This window comes from Pleurodeles waltl, chromosome 8 (genome assembly GCF_031143425.1).
Source record: "Pleurodeles waltl isolate 20211129_DDA chromosome 8, aPleWal1.hap1.20221129, whole genome shotgun sequence".
Taxonomy (NCBI): Eukaryota; Metazoa; Chordata; class Amphibia; order Caudata; family Salamandridae; genus Pleurodeles; species Pleurodeles waltl.
The window spans coordinates 435,633,475-435,657,780 of record NC_090447.1 but is presented as its reverse complement, the minus strand read 5'-3'; the positions used below and the strand labels follow the sequence as shown (position 1 = coordinate 435,657,780).

The following is a 24,306-nucleotide window of genomic DNA, read 5'->3' as shown; positions in this document are numbered from 1 at the left end:
GTCTCCCCAATGCCACAATTCCATGATCTTAGACATGTTACATGGCCATGTTCGGAGTTACCATTGTGACGCTATACATAGGTAGTGACCTATGTATAGTGCATGCGTGTAATGGTGTCCCTGCACTCGCAAAGTCCGCAGAATTGGCCCTGAACGATGTGGGGGCACCCTGGCTAGTGCCAGGGTGCCCACACACTAAGTAACTTTGCACCCAACCTTCACCAGGTGAAGGGTAGACATATAGGTGACTTATAAGTTACTTAAGTGCAGTGGTAAATGGCTGTGAAATAACGTGGACGTTATTTCACTCAGGCTGCAGTGGCAGGCCTGTGTAAGAATTGTCAGAGCACCCTATGGGTGGCAAAAGAAATGCTGCAGCCCATAGGGATCTCCTGGAACCCCAATACCCTGGGTACCTCAGTACCATATACTAGGGAATTATAAGGGTGTTCCATTATGCCAATGTGAATTGGTGAAATTGGTCACTAGCCTGTTAGTGACAATTTAGAAAGCAGAGAGAGCATAAACACTGAGGTTCTGGTTAGCAGAGCCTCAGTTAGACAGTTAGTCATCACACAGGGAACACATACAGGGCACACTTATGAGCACTGGGGCCCTGGCTGGCAGGGTCCCAGTGGCACATATACTAAAACAACATATATACAGTGAAATATGGGGGTAACATACCAGGCAAGATGGTACTTTCCTACAATGGGTCTAAATTGCAATCTGATGGTTATGATTACATTTACAAACCATGATGGTTACCAGAAGCACTCTCAAAGGCAGCCTACCGCTTGCTGAAAGGGAATTTCTGTGAGAGGATTTGGAGTCCTGCCCCCCCTACTCAAGCCACACTAAGCATTAACCAGCATCTCTGGCTCTGTTCCCTGACAGGTAGATGTTGTTCTGCATGACACCAAGCTTTTCCCATAAGAGTAGCTGCAACCATGCACATCTCCAGCAAGCCGTAACTTCTATACTAGCAATGTTCCTCAGTATATATCACGCTTAAGCCTTGATGAAGGTTCGCCATGGTGTGAGTGACCATCCTTATGGATGAAAATCTTCCCATCCTGGACACACTTGCGCCAGTCCCTGAATCCGCTTTTATGAGCTCTGGTTTGAGTACTGAGTACTGTCGACAGTACTCAATCTTAAATATATGAACTCCATGAACATATATAAAGTATGCATGTTCAGAAAATAAATATCAATAAACCTTTTTATAATATATATTTAAATACTTCATTATTATCGTCATAGTCAAGTTAGAATTGAACAATATCACTACACCAAACAGCTACCAGTTGCAAACATGGTCTAGGATAGCATTTGTCTGGGCAGAAGACCTAAGACCAACAGACAGTTCACAGGTGAATAACCCACCACCCTAAAAAGTAAAGGCTTGTGTGAGCCTAATGGAGGATCCAGGGAAGGAATAGAGAAAACGCTAGCTCAGAACAGGACGAAGGCTCGTGTTGAGAAGAAATTTGGCACTTACTGTTGTTTCCCAGATTCCGCAAACAGATTCAGAGATAATCTGAAGATGAAGCTGAGCAGGATTTAAGCATTCCCTGGAAGGGTTCCAATAGTAATCATCTCTCCCTTTTTAGCGGAAGTATGAATGACCTAATCACTGACTCACTGCGCGTGTCTTGGGACCACACACCTTTCCAGCAACGGCCAATCAACCTACTCCAGCAAGGAAAAAAAACAATGATCAGTTTCAGACACGTTTATTAACAAATTATTTACTTCAGTTTCATTTATTTAACATTTCAATTATTGTTCGCCACATGGATAAAATGGCCCTTTCTATGCAGAAAGAAGGACGCAATACAAGCAGGTCTGAAATAGTATTCAGTCATTTAACCGGCGCCCTGACTGAACTGGATTTTGCAGTTTGTGTGTTAAAAAATTATCATGCCTCATGACATATCTGTACTCTTCGAAACACATTCAGGACACGTCTGGTGACCTAACGGAGCATTATGCAGTCTAGCTAAGTGTTTGCTCCGTGAGGAGCCAAACATAATATTTCACAGCCATAATGATACGTGTGGGAGCATTGCGCAGCTCAAGTTTGAATAAACTATAATTACAAAACCATCTCATGAGCTTGACCTATGCCTTTTGTTTACGTCCTTCTTCTTTTACAGTTTAACCAACATTTGCAGAGTATTGCATTCCTAAGCGACTTCTCTGGAAGAAATGTAATTTATAATTAACCAGCTCGTTAGTTCCAGTCACAAAGGTGAAGATTTGAGTGTTACAAAAATAAACTGACTGGAACTGAACCAGTACTTAATTGTGCGTGTACGCACGCTGATAAAAGTGTCAGGAAGAAAACACACGACTGATAAAATAGCAAAGCGCCCTTCACAGCCTGAATGCATTAGTCAAACCAGCATTGGTAACTACACAGGTTTCGCCTATGTGATTATTAATATTTTTTGTTGTTGTAAGCTTTAGCTTGGTGAGCAGGTGTAAAACTGATATGGTAAACTAACATTTGAACGGTGGTACCTGAATGCCAGGCACTATGTTACGAGGGAAAGGGATAAATAGAGACAAAATCAATAAAGGAGCGAAGGTGGGACTGAGGTAGGATGCAAGAAGATAAGTAAGGATTCAAGAAAAAAGAAGGTCAGTGAGCAAGTAAAAAATAAAAGAGAAAAGAAATTAGTGAAATCTGGGTAATGAAAAAGAAAGAATGGAAATGTGGAGTTTTGGATGAATCAAATAAAGGTTTAGGATGTTCTGGTCTTTAGGACCTTATAAGTGTTTAGCCATGCAGTACATTATCCCGGGTGCTGTGCCGCCAGGAATTGAAGAGCTGGCACTACGAACCTGCATATTTTTTTTAATTAATTATTTTTACAAATGTGTAATAGAAATGAAACTTTCAAAGACAAGAAAATCTTATTGCCATCTAAGGCTGCATGCATATGGTTGCCTAAAAAGACTAAATAGGGACACATTATATAAATACATTTAAAGAAAACAGAGATTGGCCTAACGGTCCTGGCACTGAAGTGGACTACAATATAGTGCAAGGACAGTAAAGTGTGTGTTTAACGGGTACCGAGGACAGACCGAACACTGTCAACAGACCAGACAAGGAAAAATAAACCTTTCTGATCAATATATATCAGCCTTCCCAGGACTCCACTTAATCCGTCTACTAGGATTTTGCAAACTTTTTATAGTTGCAATTTAACAGGGATATCGACCTATAAGAGTCGCAGGAATTAAGGTCCTTACCTGGTTTTAAAATTAATGTGATGATAGCTTCCTTCCAGGATAGGAGGGTCATTCCACCAGCTTCTAAGATGTTTTTACACAAATCCAAAAAGAATTTCATTATACTACATCCCAGAGCTCTATAGATTTCAATGGGTAAACCGTCAAGGCCTGGCTCTTTACCTAAATTACCAGACTTTATGCCCTGCTCCACTTCGACCAACCCTATCAGTTCATTCAAAACTCTATCCTCCTCACTCAAAGTAGCTAGACCTAACTCTTCTAACCATGTCTTAACTGACTCTGGTGACACCACTAGATTTTCTGATTATAACTCCTTTAAAAAGTTTCGAAAGGTTTACCCTAGCTCCTACCCGGTTCTACTGATCCTCCAAGGGTTGTTACACTGAATTTCGGCCACCCTGTTTCTAGCCAAGTCCGATTTTATTTTCCAGGCCAGCAGTTTACCACAGTTTTCCCCATATTAAAAAATACACACCCTGTTTACCTTACACCTCTTCTTAATCCTTCTCTCTATCACCGCTGCCAGCTCCAACCGAACTTCTTGATCTAGCTTGCGCAGTTGGACAATTTCCCCATCATCAAGATCTAGGTTTGTCAACCTCTGTCCTATTTGCTGCACATGCTCTTCTAACCTACTGACCTCTTCCTTATATGCCCTCCTCTTGAATGTGCCCGCTCTTATCAACCTCCCCCTCAAAAAGCCTTAAAAACATCCTACACCAAGGCTGGTGTAGTTAAAAAATAAAATAAAAATTGTTTTATTACATTTTCCATATAACAATTGTCTTTACTTGCGATATATTAGCCAAGCGCATTAACACTGCATACACGAGGCCTAAACAGAAGGCCATATCCGTGCATGGTGTAGGAAAGTACCATCTTGCCTGGCATGTTACCCCCATATTTCACTGTATATATGTTGTTTTAGTTGTATGTGTCACTGGGACCCTGCCAGCCAGGGCCCCAGTGCTCATAAGTGTGCCCTGTATGTGTTCCCTGTGTGATGACTAACTGTCTCACTGAGGCTCTGCTAACCAGAACCTCAGTGGTTATGCTCTCTCTTTGCTTTCCAAATTGTCACTAACAGGCTAGTGGCCAATTTCACCAATTCACATTGGCATACTGGAACACCCTTATAATTCTCTAGTATATGGTACTGAGGTACCCAGGGTATTGGGGTTCCAGGAGATCCCTATGGTCTGCAGCATTTCTTTTGCCACCCATAGGGAGCTCTGACAATTCTTACACAGGCCTGCCACTGCAGCCTGAGTGAAATAACGTCCACGTTATTTCACAGCCATTTACCACTGCACTTAAGTAACTTATAAGTCACCTATATGTCTAACCTTTACCTGGTAAAGGTTGGGTGCTAAGTTACTTAGTGTGTGGGCACCCTGGCACTAGCCAAGGTGCCCCCACATTGTTCAGGGCAAATTCCCCGGACTTTGTGAGTGCGGGGACACCATTACACGCGTGCATTGCACATAGGTCACTACCTATGTACAGCGTCACAATGGTAACTCCGAACATGGCCATGTAACATGTCTAAGATCATGGATTTGTCACCTCAATGTCATTCTGGCATTGGGGAGACAATTCCATGATCCCCGAGTCTCTAGCACAGACCCGGGTACTGCCAAACTACCTTTCCCGGGGTTTCACTGCAGCTGCTGCTGCTGCCAACCCCTCAGACAGGTTTCTGCCCTCCTGGGGTCCAGCCAGGCTTGGCCCAGGAAGGCAGAACAAAGGACTTCCTCAGAGAGAGGGTGTTACACCCTCTCCCTTTGGAAAAAGGTGTCAGGGCTGGGGAGGAGTAGCCTCCCCCAGCCTCTGGAAATGCTTTGATGGGCACAGATGGTGCCCATCTCTGCATAAGCCAGTCTACACCGGTTCAGGGATCCCCCAGCACTGCTCTGGCGCGAAACTGGACAAAGGGAAGGGGAGTGACCACTCCCCTGACCTGCACCTCCCCTGGGAGGTGCCCAGAGCTCCTCCAGTGTGCTCCAGACCTCTGCCATCTTGGAAACAGAGGTGCTGCTGGCACACTGGGCTGCTCTGAGTGGCCAGTGCCAGCAGGTGACGTCAGAGACTCCTTCTGATAGGCTCTTACCTGTGTTGCTAGCCTATCCTCCTTCCTAGATAGCCAAACCTCCTTTTCTGGCTATTTAGGGTCTCTGCTTTGGGGAATTCTTTAGATAACGAATGCAAGAGCTCATCAGAGTTCCTCTGCATCTCTCTCTTCACCTTCTGCCAAGGAATCGACCGCTGACTGCTCTGGACGCCTGCAAAACCGCAACAAAGTAGCAAAGACGACTACTGCAACCTTGTATCGCTGATCCGGCCGCCTTCTCGACTGTTTTCCTGGTGGTGCATGCTGTGGGGGTAGTCTGTCTCCTCTCTGCACTAGAAGCTCCAAAGAAATCTCCCGTGGGTCGACTGAATCTTCCCCCTGCAACCGCAGGCACCAAAAGACTGCATCACCGGTCCTCTGGGTCCCCTCTCAGCATGACGAGCGTGGTCCCTGGAACTCAGCAACTCTGTCCAAGTGACTCCCACAGTCCAGTGACTCTTCAGTCCAAGTTTGGTGGAGGTAAGTCCTTGCCTCCCCACGCTAGACTGCATTGCTGGGTACCACGTGATTTGCAGCTGCTCCAGCTCCTGTGCACTTTTCCAGGATTTCCTTTGTGCACAGCCAAGCCTGGGTCCCCAACACTCTAACCTGCAGTGCACAACCTCCTGAGTTGTCCTCCGGTGTCGTGGGATCTTCTTTTGTGACTTCGGGTGAGCTCCGGTTCACTCCTCTTCGTAGTGCCTGTTCCGGCACTTCTGCGGGTGCTGCCTGCTTCTGAGAGGGCTCCTTGTCTTGCTGGGCGCCCCCTCTGTCTCCTCACGCAAATGGCGACATCCTGGTCCCTCCTGTGCCACAGCAGCATCCATAAACCCTAACCGCGACCCTTGCAGCTAGCAAGGCTTGTTTGTGGTCTTTCTGCATGGGAACACCTCTGCAAGCTTCTTCACGACGTGGGACATCCATCCTCCAAAGGGGAAGTTCCTAGTCCTCTTCGTTCTTGCAGAATCCACAGCTTCTACCATCCTGTGGCAGCTTCTTTGCATCCTCAGCTGGCATTTCCTGGGCATCTGCCCAATCTCGACTTTGTCGCGACACTTGGACTTGGTCCCCTTGTTCCACAGGTACTCTCGTCCGGAAATCCACCTTTGTTGCATTGCTGGTGCTGTTCTTCCTTGCAGAATTCCCCTATCACGACTTCTGTGCTCTTTGGGGAACTTAGGTGCACTTTACACCTACTTTTCAGGGTCTTGGGGTGGGCTATTTTTCTAACCCTCACTGTTTTCTTACAGTCCCAGCAACCCTCTACAAGCTCACATAGGTTTGGGGTCCATTTGTGGTTCGCATTCCACTTTTGGAGTATATGGTTTGTGTTGCCCCTATACCTATGTGCTCTCATTGCAATCTATTGTGACTGTACATTGCTTGCATTGTTTTCTATTGCTATTACTGCATATTTTAGGTATTGTGTACATATATCTTGTGTATATTTGCTATCCTCATACTGAGGGTACTCACTGAGATACTTTTGGCATATTGTCATAAAAATAAAGTACCTTTATTTTTAGTATATCTGTGTATTGTGTTTTCTTATGATATTGTGCATAGGGCACCAGTGGTATAGTGGTAGCTTTGCATGTCTCCTAGTTCAGCCTAAGCTGCTCTGCTAAGCTACCTTTTCTATCAGCCTAAGCTGCTAGAACACCTCTTCTACACTAATAAGGGATTCCTGGACCTGGTGCAGAATGTAAGTACCCCTTAGTACCCACTACAAACCAGGCCAGCCTCCTACATTGGTCGTGCAGCGGTGGGATAAGTACTTGCAACTACTCACCACTTTGTCATTTTGTACTTTTCATAAGAGAAAAATATACAAAACAAGTTCAGTGTATGTACACCTAACCAAAAAGTTTTGCTTTTCTTCTCTTACTCCATTGCTAAGTGCTGAAAAGTACCTTTAAACTTTCAAAAAGTTTCTTAAAAGTTGAAAAAGTTTTTTTCTGTTTCCTTAAAAAGTTCTGAAACTTTTCCTTTCTTTTTCTGTCCCTTAAACTCTTTTCTATCATGTCTGGTACAGGTCTTACTCTTGATCTGGCCAGCACAGCTTATGACCACCTTAACTGGAAAGGTGTAAGGAGTCTCTGCATTTATAGAGGTTTAGGGGTAGGGAAGAATCCCTCTAGAAAATTGTTGATTAACATGCTCATTGAAAATGATAAGGCCTTAGCTGCACATCTGTTGAGAAGTTAGGAGATAGTTCACACTCTGATTCTGGGGCAGCCCCAGAAAGAATGTTAGATGGTATTCTTCCCAACTTGCCCCTTAGCAGACCACCTAGCATAACTGGTACTAATGTGAGTTCTCATCACAGTAGGAATGTCATTCCTGCAGGTCAAGTTGTTAGAGTGCCAACTGTTAGGGACATTTCTCCCTCTGTTCATTCATACCATTCTTCTGTGTCTAAGCATGCCCAACCAACCCACCCTGATGACAGAATGTTAGAAAGGAAGCTCAATAGATTGAGAGTGGAAGAGACCAGGCTGAAGCTTAAACAGCAACAGCTGACTCTAGACAGGGAAACTTAAGACTTAGAAAAAGAAAGACAGAGGTTGGGGTTTGGACCCCATGGTGGCAGCAGCAGTATTACAGATAGTAATCCTGTGAAAGAGCATGATTCTAGGAATCTGCATAAGATAGTTCCCCCTTACAAGGAGGGGGATGACATTAACAAGTGGTTTGCTGCACTTGAGAGGGCCTGTGTTGTACAGGGGGTCCCTCAAAGGCAGTGGGCTGCTATCCTATGGCTATCTTTCAGTGGAAAGGGTAGGGATAGGCTCCTTACTGTGAAGGAAAGTGATGCCAATCATTTTACAGTTTTAAAGAATGCACTCCTGGATGGTTATGGCTTAACCACTGAACAATACAGGATTAAGTTCAGAGAAACCAAAAAGGAGTCTTCACAAGACTGGGTAGACTTTGTTGACCATTCAGTGAAGGCCTTGGAGGGGTGGTTACATGGCAGTAAAGTTTCTGACTATGAAAGCCTGTATAACTTGATCCTGAGAGAGCATATTCTTAATAACTGTGTGTCTGATTTGTTACACCAATATCTAGTGGACTCAGATCTGACCTCTCCCCAAGAATTGGGAAAGAAGGCAGACAAATGGGTCAGAACAAGAGTGAACAGAAAAGTTCATAACGGGGGTGACAAGGATGGCAAGAAGAAGGATGGTAAGTCTTCAGACAAGTGTGGGGACAAATCTAAAAATGAGTCTTCATCAGGCCCACAAAAACATTCTGGTGGGGGTGGTGGGTCCAAATCCTCTTCTAATCAAGTAAAGAAACCATGGTGCTATTTATGTAAAGTAAAAGGCCATTGGACAACTGATGCCAGTTGTCCAAAGAAAAGCACCAAGCCTCCCACTACCACAACCCCTACTGCTACACCTAGTGCCCCTAGTAATAGCAGTGGTGGTGGGAGCAAACCTACTAATAGCCAATCCAAGGGAGTAGCTGGGCTCACTTTTGGTAATTTAGTTGGGGTTGGTCTTGGTACGGAGACCACAGAGGCTGTGTTAGTCACTGAAGGTGCCATTGATTTGGCCACCTCGATTTAGAGACATCAGCTTGGGCAGAAGTGGAGTTGGAGGCTCATGCAGCAATGCTGGGCATTCCTAGGCATATTTTTGCTTTGACAAGGGCTCAGGCCAAAAAGCAAAAAGGACAGGGTGACTTGGATCCTGGAACAATGGACCAAGTGCTCCCTAAAGCTAAGGTTAGTAAAGGTAAATCACTACCTACTATCCCTCCCTCTACAGACGATTCAACTTCTGAGGAAGAAGAATTTCCCCCCTGTGCAGAACCTTCACCAGAGGAGCTGGAAGCAGACACTGCTGAGCTTTTGGGTGGAGGGGGGCCTGCCAGGGAGGAGCTGAGTGTGGCACAGCAGACCTGTCCCACACTAGAGGGTCTAAGACAGCAAGCTGTCAAACAGCAAAATGGGGATGTCAGTGACTCACACAGAGTTTATTGGGAGGAGAACCTCTTGTATACAGAGGCAAGGGACCCAAAACCTGGAGAGGCCAGGAGATTGGTTATTCCCCTGCAATACAGAGAGTTCCTCCTAACTCTAGCCCACGACATTCCCTTGGCTGGACATTTAGGGCAGATGAAAACATGGGATAGGCTTGTCCCCCTGTTTCATTGGCCTAGAATGTCAGAGGACACAAAATAATTTTGTAAGTCCTGCGTCACCTGTCAAGCCAGTGGCAAAACAGGTGGCACCCCAAAGGCTCCCCTTATTCCACTGCCTGTGGTTGGGGTTCCCTTTGAAAGGGTAGGTGTTGACATAGTTGGCCCCCTTGACCCTCCTACTGCTTCAGGCAATAGGTTTATCTTGGTGGTAGTGGACCATGCCACAAGATATCCTGAAGCAATTCCTCTAAGGACCACTACAGCTCCTGCAGTGGCAAAGGCCCTCCTGGGAATCTTTTCCAGGGTGGGTTTCCCAAAAGAGGTAGTATCAGACAGGGGTAGCAACTTTATGTCTGCATACTTGAAGGCCATGTGGAAGGAATGTGGTGTAACATACAAATTCACCACGCCTTATCATCCACAAACAAATGGACTGGTTGAGAGGTTTAACAAAACTCTCAAAGGAATGATAATGGGACTCCCTGCAAAACTCAGGAGGATATGGGATGTCCTGTTACCTTGCCTCCTTTTTGCTTACAGGGAGGTACCCCCAAAAGGAGTGGGCTTCAGTCCCTTTGAACTCCTATTTGGACACCCTGTAAGAGGTCCTCTAACACTTGTAAAGGAGGGTTGTGAACAACCTTTAAAAGCTCCTAAGCAAGACATAGTGGACTATGTACTTGGCCTAAGATCCAGAATGGCTGAGTATATGAAAAAGGCCAGTAAAAACCTTCAGGCCAGCCAAGAGCTCCAAAAGCAATGGCATGGCCAGAAGGCTGTTCTGATTCAGTACCAACCAGGGCAGAAAGTGTGGGTCTTGGAGCCTGTGGCCCCAAGAGCACTCCAAGACAAATGGAGTGGACCCCACATTATTGTTGAAAAGAAGGGAGAAGTAACCTACTTAGTTGACTTAGGCACTGCTAGGAGTCCCCTTAGGGTGCTCCATGTCAATCGCCTGAAACCCTACTATGACAGGGCTGATCTCACCCTGCTCATGGCAACAGATGAAGGACAGGAAGAAGAGAGTGACCCTCTCCCTGATCTCTTCTCTTCCACAGAACAAGATGCTCTAGTGGAAGGTGTAGTTTTGGCAGATTGTCTTACTGCTGAGCAGAAAGACCACTGCATAAATCTCCTGGGTCAGTTTTCTGAACTCTTTTCTACTGTGCCAGGCACCACTTCTTGGTGTGAGCACACTATAGATACTGGAGACAGCTTGCCTGTCAAAAGTAAGATCTTTAGGCAGCCTGACCATGTCAGGGACTGCATAAAACAAGAAGTTCAGAAAATGCTTGAACTGGGAGTGGTTGAGCACTCTGAAAGTCCATGGGCCTCTCCTGTGGTACTTGTACCAAAACCACATTCCAAAGATGGGAAAAAGGAAATGAGATTTTGTGTGGATTACAGAGGTCTCAACCAGGTAACTAAAACTGATGCTCACCCTATACCCAGGGCAGATGAGCTCATAGATACACTGGCATCCGCCAAGTATCTAAGCACCTTTGATTTGACTACAGGGTATTTGCACATCAAGTTATCAGAGGATGCTAAAGCAAAAACTGCATTTTCGACTATTGGAGGGCACTACCAATTCACAGTAATGCCCTTTGGTTTGAAAAATGCACCTGCCACTTTTCAGAGGTTGGTGAATACAGTCCTGCAAGGGTTGGAGGCTTTTAGTGCAGCATATCTAGATGATATATCTGTCTTTAGCTCCACCTGGGATGATCACCTGGTACACCTATGGAAAGTTTTGGAGGCCCTGCAAAAGGCAGGCCTCACTATCAAGGCTTCAAAGTGCCAGATAGGGAAAGGGGAAAGTGGTTTATCTGGGACACCTTGTAGGTGGAGAACAGATTGCACCACTTCAGGGGAAAATCCAAACTATTATAGATTGGGTTCCCCCTACAACTCAGACCCAGGTAAGAGCCTTCTTAGGCCTTACTGGGTATTACAGGAGGTTCATAAAGAACTATGGCTCCATTGCAGCCCGTCTTAATGACCTCACTTCCAAGAAAATGCCTAAAAAGGAATTGTGGACAGCTAGCTGTCAGAAAGCTTTTGAGGAGCTGAAACAGGCCATGTGCTCTGCACCTGTCCTAAAAAGCCCATGTTACTCCAAGAAATTCATTGTTCAAACTGATGCATCTGAATTAGGGGTAGGGGCAGTCTTATCACAGCTCAATTCTGAGGACCAGGATCAACCTGTTGCTTTTATCAGCAGGAGGTTGACCCCTAGAGAAAAGCGTTGGTCTGCAATAGAGAGGGAGTGTAGGAAAGTACCATCTTGCCTGGCATGTTACCCCCATATTTCACTGTATATATGTTGTTTTAGTTGTATGTGTCACTGGGACCCTGCCAGCCAGGGCCCCAGTGCTCATAAGTGTGCCCTGTATGTGTTCCCTGTGTGATGACTAACTGTCTCACTGAGGCTCTGCTAACCAGAACCTCAGTGGTTATGCTTTCTCTTTGCTTTCCAAATTGTCACTAACAGGCTAGTGACCAATTTCACCAATTCACATTGGCATACTGGAACACCCTTATAATTCCCTAGTATATGGTACTGAGGTACCCAGGGTATTGGGGTTCCAGGAGATCCCTTTGGGCTGCAGCATTTCTTTTGCCACCCATAGGGAGCTCTGACAATTCTTACACAGGCCTGCCACTGCAGCCTGAGTGAAATAACGTCCATGTTATTTCACAGCCATTTACCACTGCACTTAAGTAACTTATAAGTCACCTATATGTTTAACCTTTACCTGGTAAAGGTTGGGTGCTAAGTTACTTAGTGTGTGGGCACCCTCGCACTAGCCAAGGTGCCCCCACATTGTTCAGGGCAAATTCCCCGGACTTTGTGAGTGCGGGGACACCATTACACACGTGCACTGTACATAGGTCACTACCTATGTACAGCGTCACAATGGTAACTCCGAACATGGCCATGTAACATGTCTAAGATCATGGAATTGTCACCCCAATGCCATTGTGGCATTGGGGAGACAATTCCATGATCCCCCGAGTCTCTAGCACAGACAAAGGGACTGCCAAACTACCTTTCCCGGGGTTTCACTGCAGCTGCTGCTGCTGCCAGCCCCTCAGACAGGTTTCTGCCCTCCTGGGGTCCAGCCAGGCTTGGCCCAGGAAGGCAGAACAAAGGACTTCCTCAGAGAGAGGGTGTTACACCCTCTCCCTTTGGAAAAAGGTGTCAGGGCTGGGGAGGAGTAGCCTCCCCCAGCCTCTGGAAATGCTTTGATGGGCACAGATGGTGCCCATCTCTGCATAATCCAGTCTACACCGGTTCAGGGATCCCCCAGCCCTGCTCTGGCGCGAAACTGGACAAAGGAAAGGGGAGTGACCAGAGCTCCTCCAGTGTGCTCCAGACCTCTGCCATCTTGGAAACAGGTGACATCTGAGACTCCTTCTGATAGGCTCTTACCTGTGTTGCTGTTATCTAAGTGGGGAAGAAGGGTGGAGAACCATCCTGTTCCTAACCATTACATGCTCTGCTCACAATCAGGGATACAGGACGCACCATTGCTACTACATACCAGGCATTGCAAAGCACAGCACCCAAGAGAGATACACATTCACGGGCGAGAGGGGACTCAGTACTGGCTTCCCTACTGTTAGACACCCAGTTGGCACAAGCACTGCAACAGGTTATAAATGTCTCTCGCAGTGCAAGCTTCCTATATACAGAATTCAAATATGTGCATCAAACATACTTGTCCCCACACAGAATAACGCGCATATTCCCAGAGGCGAATCCCACATGTCCTCGATGCCGGTTTTCAGGGGCAGCTTTCTACCACATGATATGGGAATGCCCTGTCCTCCAACACAACTGGGTCACAATTGTGAAGACTATTAAAGAACTTACAGAACACAACTTGACACATACACCGGAGTCCTGCAGACTGGGGATTCGTCCACGACACCTGAAGGCGATACAAACCCATAAATGTATAGACTTAGCACTAATCCTATACAAACGGCAAATAGCTATGAACTGGAAAGCATCAATTGCCCCTGCTGTGAAGGAGTGCTGGACAATGCTCTTGGCATGGACACGAGCGTAAGCTACCTACTATGCTACCATGAGACTAAAGGAGATACCAATACAGGGGGGGTTGGTACACCTTGTTGTCAACCTGGAAGCTAAAAACGATATGCAGCCTCCATAAACATTGTCCACTACCACATAGAACACCTCAGATCAATGTAATATTGGTTACTACCCGGCATCATTCAACCCAGGTGTTGAGACTGTGTATGAGTTAACTGTTGATGTTATAATTTTGTCCAAAAAACCCCCGCTAGAACCTAATAATGTGCTATTGACCAAGTTGTTAACCAATTGCCATACTAAAGCACAAGGTACTTGTATATTACATGTAACACAAAGGAATACGGACATTTTCAATTTCTCTCTTCTTATCTTCTCCCTTTTCTACTTTATCGTCTTTACTATTTGACATTTGTATGTATGTCACGGATACAAAGTACTAATGCACCATGTGTAGGAGGCTGGCCTGGTTTGTAGTGGGTACCAAGGGGAACTTACACTCTGCATCAGGTCCAGGTATCCCTTATTAGTGTAGAAGAGGTGTTCTAGCAGCTTAGGCTGATAGAAAAGGTAGCTTAGCAGAGCAGCTTAGGCTGAACTAGGAGACATGCAAAGCTACCACTATACCACTGGTGTCATATGCACAATATCATAAGAAAACACAATACACAGATATACTAAAAATAAAGGTACTTTATTTTTATGACAATATGCCAAAAGTATCTCAGTGAGTACCCTCAGTATGAGGATAGCAAATATACACAAGATATATGTACACAATACCAAAAATATGCAGTAATAGCGATAGAAAGCAATGCAAGCAATGTACAGTCACAATAGATTGCAATGAGAGCACATAGGTATAGGGGCAACACAAACCATATACTCCAAAAGTGGAATGCGAACCACGAATGGACCCCAAACCTATGTGAGCTTGTAGAGGGTCCCTGGGACTGTAAGAAAACAGTGAGGGTTAGAAAAATAGCCCACCCCAAGACCCTGAAAAGTAGGTGTAAATTGCACCTAAGTTCCCAAAAGAGCACAGAAGTCGTGATAGGGGAATTCTGCAAGGAAGAACAGCACCAGCAATGCAACAAAGGTGGATTTCTGGACGAGAGTACCTGTGGAACAAGGGGACCAAGTCCAAGTGTCGCGACAAAGTCGAGATTGGGAAGATGCCCAGGAAATGCCAGCTGAGGATGCAAAGAAGCTGCCACAGGATGGTAGAAGCTGTTGATTCTGCAAGAACGAAGAGGACTAGGAACTTCCCCTTTGGAGGATGGATGTCCCACGTCGTGAAGAAGCTTGCAGAGGTGTTCCCACACAGAAAGACCGCAAACAAGCCATGCTAGCTGCAAGGGTCGCGGTTAGGGTTTTTGGATGCTGCTGTGGCCCAGGAGGGACCAGGATGTCGCCAATTACGTGAGGAGACAGAGGGGGCACCCAGCAAGACAAGGAGCCCTCTCAGAAGCAGGCAGCACCCGCAGAAGTGCCTAAACAGGCACTACGAAGAGGAGTGAACCGGAGCTCACCCGAAGTCACAAAAGAAGATCCCACGACACCGGAGGACAACTCAGGAGGTTGTGCACTGCAGGTTAAAGTGTCAGGGACCCAGGCTTGGCTGTGCACAAAGGAAATCCAGGAAGAGTGCACAGGAGCTGGAGCACCTGCAAATCACGTGGTACCCAGCAATACAGTCTAGCATGGGGAGGCAAGGACTTACCTCCACCAAACCTGGACTGAAGAGTCACTGGACTGTGGGAGTCACTTGGACAGAGTTGCTGAGTTCCAGGGATCACGCTCGTCGTGCTGAGAGGGGACCCAGAGGACCAGTGATGCAGTCTTTTGTTGCCTGCGGTTGCAGGGGGAAGATTCCGTCGACCTATGGGAGATTTCTTCGGAGCTTCTAGTGCAGAGAGGAAGCAGACTACCCCCACAGCATGCACCACCAGGAAAACAGTCGAGAAGGCGGCCGGATCAGCGATACAAGGTTGCAGTAGTCATCTTTGCTACTTTGTTGCGGTTTTGCAGGCGTCCAGAGCAGTCAGCGGTCGATTCCTTGGCAGAAGGTGAAGAGAGATGCAGAGGAACTCTGATGAGCTCTTGCATTCGTTATCTAAAGAATTCCCCAAAGCAGAGACCATAAATAGCCAGAAAAGGAGGTTTGGCTACATCGGAAGGAGAATAGGCTAGCAACACAGGTAAGAGCCTATCAGAAGGAGTCTCTGACGTCACCTGCTGGCACTGGCCAGTCAGAGCCGTCCAGTGTGCCAGCAGCACCTCTGTTTCCAAGATGGCTGAGGTCTGGAGCACACTGGAGGAGCTCTGGGCACCTCCCCTGGGAGGTGCAGGTCAGGGGAGTGGTCACTCCCCTTTCCTTTGTCCAGTTTCGCACCAGAGCAGGGCTGGGGGATCCCTGAACCGGTGTAGACTGGCTTATGCAGAGATGGGCACCATCTGTGCCCATCAAAGCATTTCCAGAGGCTGGGGGAGGCTACTCCTCCCCAGCCCTGACACCTTTTTCCAAAGGGAGAGGGTGTAACACGCTCTCTCTGAGGAAGTCCTTTGTTCTGCCTTCCTGGGTCAAGCCTGGCTGGACCCCAGGAGGGCAGAAATCTGTCAGAGGGGTTGGCAGCAGCTGCAGTGAAACCCCGGGAAAGGCAGTTTGGCAGTACCCAGGTCTGTGCTAGAGACTCGGGGGATCATGGAATTGTCTCCCCAATGCCAGAATGGCACTAGGTGACAATTCCATGATCTTAGACATGTTACATGGCCATGTTCGGAGTTACCATTGTGACGCTATACATAGGTAGTGACCTATGTATAGTGCACACGTGTAATGGTGTCCCCGCACTCACAAAGTCCGGGGAATTTGACCTGAACAATGTGGGGGCACCTTGGCTAGTGCCAGGGTGCTCACACACTAAGTAACTTAGCACCCAACCTTTACCAGGTAAAGGTTAGACATATAGGTGACTTATAAGTTACTTAAGAACAGTGGTAAATGGCTGTGAAATAACGTGGACGTTATTTCACTCAGGCTGCAGTGGCAGGCCTGTGTAAGAATTGTCAGAGCTCCCTATGGGTGGCAAAAGAAATGCTGCAGCCCATAGGGATCTTCTGGAACCCCAATACCCGGAGTACCTCAGTACCATATACTAGGGAATTATAAGGGTGTTCCAGTATGTCAATGTGAATTGGTGAAATTGGTCACTAGCCTGTTAGTGACAATTTGGAAAGCCAAGAGAGGGCATAACCACTGAGGTTCTGGTTAGCAGAGCCTCAGTGAGACAGTTAGTCATCACACAGGGAACACATACAGGGCACACTTATAAGCACTGGGGCCCTGGCTGGCAGGGTCCCAGTGACACATACACTAAAACAACATATATACAGTGAAAATATGGGGGTAACATGCCAGGCAAGATGGTACTTTCCTACACAACCCCCCCCCCCAAACGAAGGACAATAAGACTAGCCCTGACCTGATGAGTCTTCATTGTCTAAGTGGAAATATCTGGAGAGTCCATCTGCATTGGAGTGGGTACTCCCAGGTCTATGTTCCACTGTATAGTCCATTCCCTGTAGAGATATGGATCACCTCAACAATTAAGGGTTTTCACCTTTCATTTGTTTTAGCCTAAGTAGAGGTTTGTGGTCTGTCTGAACAATGAAGTGAGTGCCAAACAGGTATGGCCTCAACTTCTTCAGTGCCCAGACCACAGCAAAGGCCTCCCTCTCTATGGCAGACCAACGCTTTTCTATAGGGGTCAACCTCCTGCTGATAAAAGCAACAGGTTGATCCTGGCCCTCAGAATTGAGTTGTGATAAGACTGCCCCTCCCCCTAATTCAGATGCATCAGTTTGAACAATGAATTTCTTGGACTAACATGGGTTTTTGGGACAGATGCAGTGCACATGGCCTGTTTCAACTCCTCAAAAGCTTTCTGACAGCTAGCTGTCCATAATACCTTTTTAGGCATTTTCTTAGAAGTGAGGTCATTAAGAGGGGCTGCTATGGAGCCATAGTTTTTTATGAACCTCCTGTAATACCCAGTGAGGCCTAAGAAGGCTCTCACCTGGATCTCAGTTGTAGGGGGAACCCAATCTATGATAGTTTGGATTTTCCCCTGAAGTGGTGCAATCTGTTCTCCACCTACAAGGTGTCCCAGATAAACCACTTACCCCTGCCCTATCTGGCACTTTGAAGCCTTGATAGTGATGCCTGCCTTTTGCAGGGCCTCCAAAACTTTCCACAGGTGGACCAGGTGATCATCCCAGGTGGAGCTAAAGACAGCTATATCATCTAGATATGCTGCACTAAAAGCCTCCAACCCTTGCAGGACTGTATTCACCAACCTCTGAAAAGTGGCAGGTGCATTTTTCAAACCAAAGGGCATTACTGTGAATTGGTAGTGCCCTCCAATAGTCGAAAATGCAGTTTTTGCTTTAGCATCCTCTGATAATTTGATCTGCCAATACCCCGCAGTCAAATCAAAGGTGCTTAGATACTTGGCAGATACCCGTGTATCTATGAGCTCATCTGCCCTGGGTATAGGGTGAGCATCAGTTTTAGTTACCTGGTTGAGACCTCTGTAATCTACGCAAAACCTCATTTCCTTTTTCCCATCTTTAGAGTGAGGCTTTGGTACAAGTACCACAGAAGAGGCCCATGGACTTTCAGAGTGCTCAACCACTCCCAGTTCAATCATTTTCTGAACCTCTTGTTTTATGCAGTCCCTGACATGGTCAGGCTGCCTATTGTAGGAGGCTGGACTGGCTTGTAGTGAGTACCAAGGGGTACTTACACCTTGCACCAGGCCCAGTTATCCTTTTTTAGTGTATAGGGTGTCTAGCAGCTTAGGCTGATAGATAATGGTAGCTTAGCAGAGCAGCTCAGGCTGAACTAGGAGACGAGTGAAGCTCCTACAGTACCACTAGTGTCATATGCACAATATCATAAGAAAACACAATACACAGATATACTAAAAATAAAGGTACTTTATTTTTATGACAATATGCCAAAAGTATCTCAGTGAGTACCCTCAGTTTGAGGATAGCAAATATACACAAGATATATGTACACAATACCAAAAATATGCAGTAATAGCAATAGAAAGCAATGCAAGCAATGTACAGTCACAATAGATTGCAATGAGAGCACATAGGTATAGGGGCAACACAAACCATATACTCCAAAAGTGGAATGCGAACCACGAATGGACCCCAAACCTATGTGAGCTTGTAGAGGGTCGCTGGGACTGTAAGAAAACAGTGAGGGTTAGAAAAATAGCCCATCCCAAGACCCTGAAAAGTAGGTGTAAAGTGCACCTAAGTTCCCAAAAGAGCACAGAAGTCGTGATAGGGGAATTCTGCAAGGAAGAACAGCACCAGCAATGCAACAAAGGTGGATTTCTGGACGAGAGTACCTGTGGAACAAGGGGACCAAGTCCAAGTGTCGCGACAAAGTCGAGATTGGGAAGATGCCCAGGAAATGCCAGCTGAGGATGCAAAGAAGCTGCCATGGGATGGTAGAAGCTGTTGATTCTGCAAGAACGAAGAGGACTAGGAACTTCCCCTTTGGAGGATGGATGGCCCACATCGTGAAGAAGCTTGCAGAGGTGTTCTAGGCACTATAGATACTGGAGACAGCATGTCTGTCAAATGTAAGATCTATAGGTGTAGGAAAGTACCATCTTGCCTGGCATGTTACCCCCATTTTTCACTGTATATATGTTGTTTTAGTTGTATGTGTCACTGGGACCCTGCCAGCCAGGGCCCCAGTGCTCATATGTGTGCCCTGAAAGTGTTACCTGTGTTATGACTAACTGTCTCACTGAGGCTCTGCTATCCAGAACCTCAGTGGTTATGCTCTCTCATTTCTTTCAAATTGTCACTAACAGGCTAGTGACCAATTTTACCAATTTACATGGGCATACTGGAACACCCTTATAATTCCCTAGTATATGGTAATGAGGTACCCAGGGTATTGGGGTTCCAGGAGATCCCTATGGGCTGCAGCATTTCTTTTGCCACCCATAGGGAGCTCTGACAATTCTTACACAGGCCTGCCACTGCAGCCTGAGTGAAATAACGTCCACGTTATTTCACAGCCATTTTACACTGCACTTAAGTAACTTATAAGTCACCTATATGTCTAACCTTTACCTGGTAAAGGTTAGGTGCAAAGTTACTTAGTGTGAGGGCACCCTGGCACTAGCCAAGGTGCCCCCACATTGTTCAGGGCCAATTCCCCGGACTTTGTGAGTGCGGGGACACCATTACACGCGTGCACTACATATAGGTCACTACCTATATGTAGCTTCACAATGGTAACTCCGAATATGGCCATGTAACATGTCTATGATCATGGAATTGCCCCCTCTATGCCATCCTGGCATAGTTGGCACAATCCCATGATCCCAGTGGTCTGTAGCACAGACCCGGGTACTGCCAAACTGCCTTTCCTGGTGTTTCACTGCAGCTGCTGCTGCTGCCAACCCCTCAGACAGGCATCTGCCCTCCTGGGGTCCAGCCAGGCCTGGCCCAGGATGGCAGAACAAAGAACTTCCTCTGAGAGAGGGTGTTACACCCTCTCCCTTTGGAAAATGGTGTGAAGGCAGGGGAGGAGTAGCCTCCCCCAGCCTCTGGAAATGCTTTCTTGGGCACAGATGTGCCCAATTCTGCATAAGCCAGTCTACACCGGTTCAGGGGACCCCTTAGCCCTGCTCTGGCGCGAAACTGGACAAAGGAAAGGGGAGTGACCACTCCCCTGACCTGTACCTCCCCTGGGAGGTGCCCAGAGCTCCTCCAGTGTGCTCCAGACCTCTGCCATCTTGGAAACAGAGGTGCTGCTGGCACACTGGACTGCTCTGAGTGGCCAGTGCCACCAGGTGATGTCAGAGACTCCTTGTGATAGGCTCCTTCAGGTGTTGCTAGCCTATCCTCTCTACTAGGTAGCCAAACCCTCTTTTCTGGCTATTTAGGGTCTCTGTCTCTTGGGATTCCTTAGATAACGAATGCAAGAGCTCATCCGAGTTCCTCTGCATCTCTCTCTTCACCTTCTGCCAAGGAATCGACTGCTGACCGCGCTGGAAGCCTGCAAAACTGCAACATAGTAGCAAAGACGACTACTGCAACTCTGTAACGCTGATCCTGCCGCCTTCTCGACTGTTTTCCTGGTGGTGCATGCTGTGGGGGTAGTCTGCCTCCTCTCTGCACTAGAAGCTCCGAAGAATTCTGCCGTGGGTCGACGGAATCTTCCCCCTGCAACCGCAGGCACCAAAAAGCTGCATTACCGGTCCCTTGGGTCTCCTCTCAGCACGACGAGCGAGGTCCCTCAAATCCAGCAACTCTGTCCAAGTGGCCCCCACAGTCCAGTGACTCTTCAGTCCAAGTTTGGTGGAGGTAAGTCCTTGCCTCACCTCGCTAGACTGCATTGCTGGGAACCGCGACTTTTGCAGCTACTCCGGCCTCCGTGCACTTCCGGCGGAAATCCTTCATGCACAGCCAAGCCTGGGTCCACGGCACTCTAACCTGCATTGCACGACTTTCTAAGTTGGTCTCCGGCGACGTGGGACTCCTTTGTGTAACTTCGGGTGAGCACCGTTTCACGCATCCTCATAGTGCCTGTTTCTGGCACTTCTCCGGGTGCTACCTGCTGCTAAGAGGGCTCCTTGTCTTGCTCGGCGTCCCCTCTACCTCCTGGTCCAATTTGCGACCTCCTGGTCCCTCCTGGGCCACAGCAGCATCCAAAAATGCTAACCGCACGATTTGCAGCTAGCAAGGCTTGTTGGCGTTCTTTCGGCGGGAAAACACTTCTGCACGACTCTACAAGGCGAGAGGGATCCGTCCTCCAAAGGGGAAGTCTTTAGTCCTTTGCGTTCCTGCAGAAACCACAGCTTCTTCTGTCCAGTAGAAGCTTCTTTGCACCCGCAGCTGGCATTTCCTGGGCATCTGCCCATCTCCGACTTGCTTGTGACTTTTGGACTTGGTCCCCTTGTTCCACAGGTACCCTAGATTGGAAATCCACAGTTGTTGCATTGTTGGTTTGTGTCTTTCCTGCATTATTCCTCTAACACGACTTCTTTGTCCTTAGGGGAACTTTAGTGCACTTTGCACTCACTTTTCAGGGTCTTGGGGAGGGTTATTTTTCTAACTCTCACTATTTTCTAATAGTCCCAGCGACCCTCTACAAGGTCACATAGGTTTGGGGTCCATTCGTGGTTCGCATTCCACTTTTGGAGTATATAGTTTGTGTTGCCCCTATGTTTCCCCATTGCATCCTATTGTAACTATACATTGTTTGCACTGTTTTCTAAGACTATACTGCATATTTTTGCTATTGTGTATATATATCTTGTGTATATTTCCTATCCTCTCACTGAGGGTACACTCTAAGATACTTTGGCATATTGTCATAAAAATAAAGTACCTTTATTTTTAGTATAACTGTGTATTGTGTTTTCTTATGATATTGTGCATATGACACTAAGTGGTACTGTAGTAGCTTCACACATCTCCTAGTTCAGCCTAAGCTGCTCTGCTAAGCTACCATTATCTGTCAGCCTAAGCTGCTAGACACCCTATACACTAATAAGGGATAACTGGGCCTGGTGCAAGGTGCAAGTACCCCTTGGTACTCACTACAAGCCAGTCCAGCCTCCTACATTGGTTGTGCAGTGGTGGGATAAGTGCTTTGAGACTACTTACCACTCTTGTCATTGTACTTTTCATAAGAGAAAAATATACAAAACAAGTTCAGTGTGTGTACACATAGCTAAAAAGTTTTGCATTTCCTCTTTTCACTCTTTTCTAAGTGCTGAAAAGTACTTCTAAACTTCTAAAAAGTTTTAAAAGTTTTTTTCTCTGTCTTTCTAAAAGCTCTGACAAACTTTTTTCACTTTTTCTATCACTTTAATTCTCTCTAAAAATGTCTGGCACAGGCCAAAATGTTGATCTGTCCAAACTTGCATATGATCACCTTAGCTGGAAAGGAGCAAGGAGTCTCTGCATAGAGAGAGGTTTGAGTGTAGGGAAGAATCCTTCCTTGGAACTGTTACTTAACATGCTTAGAGAACAAGATAAAGCCACTAAGGCCCCATCTGTAGAAAAAGCAGCTAATGGTTCCCAATCTGATCCAGGGACACCCCTAGGAAAAGATTTAGGAAAGAAAAATCAGAGCCTGCCCATTACTAGACAGTCTAGCATAGTTGGTACAGATGTAGAGTCACACCATACAGATAGTGTTGTCTCACATCATAGCAAGAGCATTCATTCTCACCACAGTAGAAGTGATGTTTCTGTTAACCAAGCTGTTAGGGTGCCTTCTGTAAGGGATAGGTCTCCTTCTGTCCATTCTCACCATACTTCTGTTTCAAGACATGTCCCTCCCACCCACCCTGATGACAGATTGTTAGAAAGGGAGCTCAATAGATTGAGAGTGGAACAAACCAGACTGAAGCTCAAGAAGCAACAGCTGGATTTGGATAGACAGTCTTTAGAACTAGAGAAGGAAAGACAGAAGTTGGGTTTAGAAACCCATGGTGGCAGCAGCAGTATTCCCCATAGTCATCCTGCAAAAGAGCATGATTCCAGGAATCTGCACAAGATAGTTCCCCCTTATAAGGAGGGGGGTGACATTAACAAGTGGTTTGCTGCACTTGAGAGGGCCTGTGTTGTACAGGATGTCCCTCAAAGGCAGTGGGCTGCTATCCTATGGCTATCGTTTAGTGGAAAAGGTAGGGATAGGCTCCTTACTGTGAAAGAAAGTGATGCCAATAATATTACAGTACTTAAGAATGCACTCCTGGATGGTTATGGCTTAACCACTGAACAATACAGGATAAAGTTCAGAGAGACCAAAAAGGAGTCTTCACAAGACTGGGTTGATTTCATTGACCATTCAGTGAAGGCCTTGGAGGGGTGGTTACATGGCAGTAAAGTTACTGATTATGACAGCCTGTATAACTTGATCCAGAGAGAGCATATTCTTAATAATTGTGTGTCTGATTTGTTACACCAGTACTTGGTGGACTCTGATCTGACCTCTCCCAAAGAATTGGGAAAGAAGGCAGACAAATGGGTCAGAACAAGGGTGAACAGAAAAGTTCGTACAGGGGGTGACAAAGAGAACAACAAGAAGAAAGATGGTGAAAAATCTCAAGATAAGCATGGGGATAAGGGTAAAACCAAAGATCCCACTTCAAATCTTAAACACTCTTCAGGGGGTGGGGATAAAACAAATTCTTCCTCTTCTTCTCAACCTACACAATTTAAAAAGCCTTGGTGCTTTGTGTGTAAAAACAGAGGCCATAGGCCAGGGGATAAGTCCTGTCCAGGTAAACCCCCTGAGCCTACCACCACTAATACATCAAGCTCTAGTGCCCCTAGCAGTAGTGGTACTAGTGGTGGGACTGCTGGCAACAGTCAAGTTAAGGGTGTAGTTGGGTTCACTTATGGGTCCATAGTAGAAACTGGGGTAGTCAGTCCCAAGACAGTTTCTGTCACACCTAGTGGCATTGGCCTTGCCACACTGGCTGCTTGTCCCCTTACAATGGATAAGTACAGGCAGACAGTTTCAATAAATGGTGTTGAGGCCTTGGCCTACAGGGACACAGGTGCCAGTATCACTTTGGTGACTGAAAACCTAGTGCATCCTGAACAACACATCATTGGACAACAGTATAAGATTATTGATGTCCATAAC

General features: G+C 46.5%; 1 protein-coding gene across 3 annotated transcripts in view; it reads right to left on the bottom strand.

Moving 5' to 3' along the window:
* CRACDL (CRACD like) overlaps positions 1-24,306 on the bottom strand; it is a 630,552-nt gene that overhangs the window by 531,694 nt on the left and 74,552 nt on the right. For 2 of the 3 annotated variants that reach the window (XM_069204324.1, XM_069204322.1), the window contains exon 2: positions 1,505-1,695. The exons of the other annotated variant lie outside the window; for it this stretch is intronic. The gene's annotated coding sequence lies outside the window, so the exon portion shown is untranslated. The remainder of the gene's footprint in view (positions 1-1,504; positions 1,696-24,306) is intronic. 3 annotated transcript variants of the gene reach the window in all.